At 43.2% G+C, this 8,300-nt stretch overlaps 1 pseudogene; it reads right to left on the bottom strand.

The window, feature by feature from the left end:
- Nucleotides 1-6,696: 6,696 nt before the first annotated feature.
- Nucleotides 6,697-7,431, bottom strand: LOC119823673 (annotated as a pseudogene).
- Between the last annotated feature and the right edge of the window lie 869 nt (nt 7,432-8,300).

The following is an 8,300-nucleotide window of genomic DNA, read 5'->3' as shown; positions in this document are numbered from 1 at the left end:
GTGTCTATCTAGACTGTTGGTCAAGGGTTACAAAACTCCAGAAGACACTGCTCAAAGAAATGGATGGTGAGGTGGTAGTAACTCTGCCTTTGTATTATGTTTGTTTCCAGTAGCTGCTCTAACAAATTATTGTGAACTCGCAGCCTAAAGCAATGGAAATTCCTTTTTTTAATGCTCTGGCAGGGCAGAAGTACATGGTTAAGCTGAGAGCAGGCCTACGTTCCTCAAGACACATAGGGAGAAGCTGTTTCTTGCATCTTCCAGCTTCTTGGAGTTTCTGGTGTTCCTTGGCTTGTGGCTGCTTTGCAACCTCTACCTTCATTTTCTCATGATATATCCCTATATGTCTTCTTCTATGTCTCTGTGCTATGGACAGTTGCTTTCGGCTTTACAGCCTTTCCAATCCTCTGCAAAGGTCCCTTCCCCCAAATCAGGTCACATACCCAGGTTCCAGGGGTCAGGACACAGTCATATCTTTTTGAGGCTTCCATCTTGCCACTGCTTATGTCTAGCTCCACATCCTTTGCAGATTGCTTCTCGAGGTACTCACTGTTTGAAGTGAGCCCTGCATCAGTCCAGGCAGCAGCCATGGTGGACACTGGCGGCCCCATTTGGCAATGAACGAAATCGAGGTGAAGCTCAAGGTTGGGAAATCTCTTGACATGAAACGGGCTTAGGCTATGAAGCTGCGAGAGGAACAGAGATAAACATGGGTAAGCTCACAAACTTGTGGGGAAAGACAAGCATTGCTTAATTATGGTTCATGAATCAGTTACTCATGGGCCAACTGAGAAATGCAAATAGGATTCGCCTTTTTTTCTAGTGTATTCCAGACCTCAATAAAGATAATTGCTAACATTTAAAAACCAGGAAGAAAAAAAAAAGTCTAGATGGCCCCACATCCCTTAAGATATCAGAATCTTTAGCTCAGGCAGCTCTTTGTATGGGTTGATGTCAGTAACTGAGTAGAAGTAGCTTCTATAGACAAGTCACATGTGCCCTTATAACTGTGAAGAAACTTAGCCCGTGGTGAAGTAACACAAAGGGTATTTGATCATGTGTTCACAGACTGTGTAAGTGAGAGATTCACCAATGACACAGAGACTCAGCTGTTGTCTGCTCTCTGGCACTGAGCTGGGAAGCAGGCACAGCCTTGCTGGGAAGTGGACATGCAATAGGACCAGTGCTGGACCCAGCTAGTCTGGTAACCAGAGCGCATCCATTCAGCTCTCGGTGTGCCGCAGCAGTTGGTGGGGAATAGGGACATTTAGGGAGGAACATTTCTTTCGTTGGCCCACTTCTGATGTCCTACAGCATCCCTTAGGCTGGACTGATAGAAGAACCGCCAATCAAGTTGAAGTCCTCTTCCTTCCAGAAATCTCTACAGAGCATGTCTGAGGGTGGTTTCAGAAACCTGTCCTTCAGAAGCAGGTGGTTGAATTAAACTCCTCAGTTGGTTATATACTGTCACCCCAATACTGCTTGTTCTTAAAAAGCCCCTATACTATTTTTACATCTGTATTTCTTTTTCTTTTATTACCCTTTCTGTACAGACAATATTTTAGTGAACTGACCTTCCGTTTGTTCTAGTAGGACATTTATGACGTACAATGCCCGTCATGCACCAAGTTAAATTACATCAATGATACTGTTACAATGATCTCACTGTATCTCTTCCTTTTGGAGACAGCCCAGGGCTTTAAGGTTCACCATACTGTATAGACATACGATTATAGTTTAAAACTGCTGCTGGGTACTCTGAGGTACATCTACTGCATAGTTCTGTTTGTTCCTACTATGGTGCTCATGGAGATGGGAGTTTCCGTTCTCTGCTATGCAGTGAGAAAGACAAAGGCATCCTTATTTGATGGATGGGCCTGTGGGAGGAATACGTTGAGAACATATCTAAGAGTGGGAAGGCTGGGTTACATGGTCCATGTTCCTCTAATTTAGCTTTCTGGAAGAACTGCAATGCTTTCACTCCATCAGCAGTGTGTGAATGGTCAGAAGCCCGGGGACGCACTGCTTAGTGCTGTGCAGCTTTGCTTCTGTCCTTTTTTTTTTTTAAAGATTTATTTATTTATTATGTATACAACATTCTTTCCATGTCTGCCTGCATGCCAGAAGAGGGCACCAGATCTCATTATAGATGGTTGTGAGCCATCATGTGGTTGCTGGGAATTGAACTCAGGACCTCTGGAAGAGCAGTTAGTGCTCTTAACTTCTGAGCCATCTCTCCAACCCCCTTTGCTTCTGTCTTATTTCAACTCTATACTGTGAATTATATTGAATTGTTAATTATAGTGAATATCCATATGCTTCTTGCCCTATTATTTATTTATTTATTTATTTATTTATTTATTTATTTATTTATTTATTTATTTTTCGAGACAGGATGTTTCTGTAGCTTTGGAGTCTATCCTGGAACTAGCTCTTGTAGACCAGGCTGGCTTCAAACTCACAGAGATCCACCCGCCTTTGCTTCCCGAGTGCTGGGATTAAAGGCGTGCGCCACCTTTAATCCCAGCTTGCTTCTTAGCCCTTTTGATGCATTCTTCAGTAAGTTAATCTTTATGTTCCCATTCTGTTGAAAATGTGATAGTGTCCTATGGCTACTGTAATAAATTGGCCCAAGTACGAACTCGTAAAACAACACAAATATTATTTTATTATTTTGGAGATCAGAGCTCACAATCAATACTGCGGAGCTGAAGTCAAGGTTGTTTCATAGCCATGGCACTCCTGGAGGCGCGGGTGATGGGGACTCTTTGCTTTTGCTGCCTGAGACTTCTTTAGCAGTGAGATGCATCCATCTCGTCTCTGCCTCTGTGTTCATGTTGCCTCCTCGTCTCTGTGTGTCTTGTCTTCATTGGCCCTTGCTTGTAAAGGCATCCGCAGCCTACTCAGATGATACAAAATGATTAGTTTATCTCAGTGTTCTTAGTAAGTATTTCTGCAAAGCCCAGGCCATACCAAAGTAATTTTGACAGGTCCCAGGAATTTGGAGCTCATGGAGACATGCTTACTGCAAGCCAGGAGAACTAAAGGAGCCAGTGAGGGTGACACAGGGACAGGAAAACATAATAAAATTAGAAGGACTGCAGGGATTGTGGGCCTATGATGGGAGTAGGAGGAAAGAAGGCTTGAGGCTGGGCACAGAGGAAGGACAAGAGGCTGGACTCTTGGCAGGTGTGTGACCTGAACAGACAGGAAGAGGGCAGATGATTTCCAGAAAGGCTAGAGTAGTTGAGCATAGGTCAATATTTCTCTTGATTACACCCATATTAATAGCGAATACTATATTGCCCAATTATTTATCTTCCTCAATAGTGACTTGAGAGCAAATACTGCCCAATGACTCCTTTGAACAAATCCAAGAATCTGTAGAAGTAGTGTTGAAACTGTCCAGGACCTTATAATTTCCACTATTGTAGTTGGGCAGAGCTTGATTTTGAAAGTGTGAGCTTTTAGGTGCATATTTAGTATTATATAATATTTAGTATTTATAAAACAGTGTGTTTTTGCTTGGTTAACATTTTGAGTATATATTGTCTGCCAAGTCCTTGTGCAGTGGACTGACATGTCAGAGCGAATGTGACAGTGCTTCAGAAAGTTCCCATGATATAGGGAAGGGAGTTGACAACTCAGAAGCAATCAGGTGGAGGCCATTGCCACAGAAAGAGCAGGTGATGTCAACATAAAACAACAGAAGTGACAGCCGGGCTTCTGAAGCTAGATGCTTCAAATCTAGGTGGATTCAGCTGCCTTAGCTAGACCATCAGCTCTTGGATCCCCGAGGTATGTATAAATGGAGCCATGATTGTAAGAATGCCTTCATGGAGGCCTCTAGTCAGCAGCCTTCATGTTATCCAAATCCAGAATCCTCAGATGCTCCTGGCTCTGCTTTTTAAGTTACCACAGCCATTGGATTCTTCCCAGCTCCAGATCCAGGAGAAGGGGTAGCCATTTCACACTGTACGCTGTGTTTTCTGACCCACAGATGCCATGGACTTAACAGCGCAGGCTATCTGCACAGTCTGGGTTGTTTTATCATGCAGAAACAAAATTTCCCTACTTCTCTTCAGGTTATATGGCTAAAATGAATTCATGGATATAAATTTGAACAGCATGATAATTTATGTATACGCATGCAGAGGTGTGTGTGTGTGTGTGTGTGTGTGTGTGTGTGTGTGTAGGCAAGATATTAACCTTGAATGTCATTCCTCAGAAGTCATCCATATTGTTTGAGACAGGTTCTTTCCCTGAGACTTGAGTCTTGTCAATTAGCCCAGGCTGGCTGGCCAGCAAACCTCGGAGACCCTCAGTATATATTCCCTCAGAGCTGGGGTTACAAGTGCCTGCTATATACCCAGAGTTTTATGGGGGTGCTGAGAATTAAACAGGGCTCCTCATGTTGCTAAGGCAAACACTTTGCTGACTAACCTCTGAAGAACCCAGCCATAAAATCCATATTTGTTTGCTTACTACATGTATAGAGATTGGAAAGTCCCAGGTTAGGGTAAAAGCTTTTTGGTTGTCTCTTCCCATGGTGGCAGTGTTACAGAGTGAGAGAGCATGCCAAAGAGGGGAAGGGCCTGAACTCATGCTTTTATTGGCAACATACTCCCTAAAAACTTCCCCACTCAATTTCTACCCAAATTCAAGGGGAAGGGACAAAGTTGGAGCGTCTCTAAGGAACTGTGGTCTAGGAGCTTGCAGACAAGACATGAAGGTGCTGCTGTCCTCTTTGCATCGGCATGGGTGGGAAAAGTAACTTACCTAAGGCCATAAAGGTAGAGGCGAAGTCCAATTTCCTTAATTGGACTTAATTAGACTTAGTTTCTTTGATTAATTTGTCATCTATCAGAATACAAGCATTTGAACTCAACACCGTACTATTGAGAAGCCAGAGTTTTAGCACATGAATTTTGTGCGACACGTACCTACCATGATCCTGACCCATTTAACAATTTTTCATCCAATGATACCACCCCCCTCCCTACAAGTCTCATCTTGTCCTTTAGCCATAAATCCAACTTTCCCTTGTTATATTCAGAGTTCAATCTTATCGCTCTCCCTTAATGCAAAATCCCACTGCAGTGGTCTCTGTATCTATCCCGAACATGATCGGCCTTACCAATAAAACAAGTGTCATGAATCAGGTTTGGTTTTTGTTGTTTTGTTTCTGGGTTTTTTTTTTTTTTTTTTTTTTTTTTTTTTTTTTTTTTTTTTTTTTTTTTTTTTTTTTTTTGAGACAGCATCTCTCCCTGTAGGCTGTCCTGGAACTGTCATCTATGTGAGCCAGACTGATTTTGAGCTCATAGAAATCTACCTGTCTCTACTTCCCACGGGATAGGATTGAAGGTCTGCTCCACTATGTCCAAGTATGAATTAGTTTTAGTTTTTGTTTGTTTTGTCAAGACAGAGTTTCTCTGTGGAGCCCTGGCCATTCTGGAACTTTGTAGACCATGCCGGCCTTGAACTCAGAAATCTGACTTCCTCTGCCTTCGCTGGGATTAAAGGCATGTGCCACCACAGCCTGGCTTATGAATCAGCTGTTAATGACACACAATTACCCATACATAGGGGTTTTGCTTAGCTCTAAAATAATTATTATTTTTAGTGTGTGTGTGTGTGATGCGGGAGGTAGGGTGTGAACACGTCACAGGGTACTTGAGGAAGTCAGAAGGCAATTTTGTGAAGTCAGGTCTTTCTTTCAACCCTTAAGTGGGTCCTAGGGATCCAAGTCAGGTCACCAGGCTTGTATGACAAGCCCTTTCACTGGCCAACCCATCTCATCAGTCCCTGCCTGCCTTATAAAAATAGAATGGAGCACGACAGGGGTAACCCCTGATTCCCATCCCGTCCATCTGCTCCAGCTGTGTGACGTCCTGAATAGGCTCTACTCTGTGGGTTTTCTGCCAGCTAGTCTCTCTGCCTTGGATAATCCCGTAGCTGTACAGCTAATGCCTCCATCTTCAAGATTGACTGAAACCGTACATTAGCAATCGGGCAGGTCTCTTCCAATCTTGCAAAGTACTTGATTTCATAGTGCCCCCCCTCCATTGCATCCTTTTCTCTTTTTGTTTTTCCTTTCTGTTATTCCTCCTTCTGCTTCCCTCCACAGTGTGGCATATTAAACTCCAAGATGCACCCATGCCGAGTATACTGTACTACTGTGCTACAACCCCACTCCAGCTTTTAGGTTTTATTTTGTTCAAGTCACTGATGGAATCTGTGTGTCCAGCACACTGCTACACTCCGTACATCATTTGATGAATGAATAGGCCTGCCTGATTTACACAGTGTGAATGAGCAGAGACACCCAACTGCATGAGGCGTTCGCTCCTTCCCAAAGTCACACTAGAACTCTCCTAAGAGCGGAATGGGTGCCATCCCGAAAGAGGACCTGTAGAGGTTACCAGGTATAAAGAAGGTCTATCTCAGTTCCAGAAAGGGGAAAGGAGATGTGCACGGACTTTGCTTCAGTAGTCTGACTTGGGGACTGTGGTTCTAGAAGATCGGGTAATTTGCTTGGCAGAAATGAGGAAAAAAGGCAAAATGTTCCCCCCCTAAGGAAGGACTAAAATGTAAGAGTAAACAAAGGAAAGCTACCCATCCACAGGGTCTCTCTTTTCTTTCTTTTTTTTCTTCTCTTTTTTCTCTTTTCTTATTAATTGAGAAATTAACATTCTTTCAGGTTTTTACTTTTTTTCTCCCTACATTGTCTCTAATTGTCTGAAGTTTTCTGCTGTTCTGAACCAGAGACACCAAACTCTTCCTAAAGTTACTAGTTCTGTGACCTCTGCCAGTATTTTCAAACTCATCAGAGAAAACCAAGGTCTCTCTGAGTTTAGCTGTAATAGTTTTTTGCTCCGCTAATTCTGCAAGAAGGGCCTGCTCAGTGTGTAATTCAACCTTAAGCTTCTGTAACTTTTCGATTGCCTTTTTGAGAAGCTGGAATTCTTCCTCATTAAAAGGATGCGTCTCCTGACACTTACCTTGAGGAAACAGGAAGTTTGGGAGAATACGTGAAATTGACTGCAAAACCAGCTGCTCCATTTTGCCAAAAAAAGGTTATCAAAATGTCCTGTCGCAAAGCAAAGAAACTTCTCTGTGCATTTACAAACTTAGTCAGGGATAATCTCAGAGTCTGGGATGCCCCCAGCTTCTTTAGATCAACCCCTACAATAGCCTGCATTTCTTCAAGGAGGTGGCCTTGAAGTGCTATGTAGATTCCCCCCCCAGCAGGCAAGTCTGTGGTGTGAAGCTGAAGAACTGGTCCTCACAGGCCATCGGATCCCCAGATATCTTGCTTTCCTTTGCTACCCTCATTTGTGAAGATGGAATACTTCTGCTACAATCAGGGTAGTCTTTGCCCAAACCACTGAAATCTATTTTTTCCTTTAAGTAGGCACACACTGGGTGCATATATGTCCTTCATGAACCAATTTGAATATGTGTTCCTGAAGAATAAGCAACTTGCTCATTCATATTCTCCTCATGAGTGTTATTAACTCATCCACTGTATCTTCTCTGCTGCATAAGAATACCCATGGCTGAGATTAAGCATGGGAGGTTCCCAGGCCATCTCAGTGGAATGACTACTACAGACAAGACCCAAAAACCATAACCCGAAAAAGATTTTTTTAATTCAATTACTAAAACCTTGTCTATTTCGAGAGAAGGGCATGCCTAGAATAATGGCTCTTTTAAAATGACTCCTTGTATTTTCCTTATCCTATGTATTTGCAATATTAAAAGAAACCAATGGCCCCTGCCTTCTTGGTTTAAAATATTGTAGATAATTGGTGTTGTGTGTTCCTCAGCATGGGACACTTTCAATATGGCCAGCCCATTGGGTCTTTGTAAACATGAGTGGTCCAGGGTGTCACATCCAAGGAAGCGTCTTATTAGTATAGACTCTTAGATAATTAAACAGCCAGCATGGATCAATCAATAGGTCATTTCTGCACCTCAGCAATTAATGCTTCTTCTTTACAACCAAGTGTCTTTGAAAAATGGAAATCTCAAGTGTGTCCTTGACTCCAGATGCCCCCTCCCCCCGGCAACCGCCCCATCCCTCTCCAAACGCTCACAGAGCTGTCAGATGCTGTACCGACTTGCTCCCATGACTTCCTCTCATCAATCTCGCCCTCTCATTTCAAGCAGAGCCAGAGCTACACTGTTCTGCGGAGGACACCAGTGGCTTCCTCTTTGTTGACATTGCCACTGTCTCAGAATGCTTGGCCTCTGTCCATCTCCCATCCTCTGTCTCCAAGAGGCTTCATTCAGCTGTC

Source organism: Arvicola amphibius, chromosome 9, assembly GCF_903992535.2.
Source record: "Arvicola amphibius chromosome 9, mArvAmp1.2, whole genome shotgun sequence".
In the NCBI taxonomy this organism is placed as follows: Eukaryota; Metazoa; Chordata; class Mammalia; order Rodentia; family Cricetidae; genus Arvicola; species Arvicola amphibius.
Note: the sequence above shows the minus strand (reverse complement) of the source record. Positions and strands in the feature narration are given on the sequence as shown.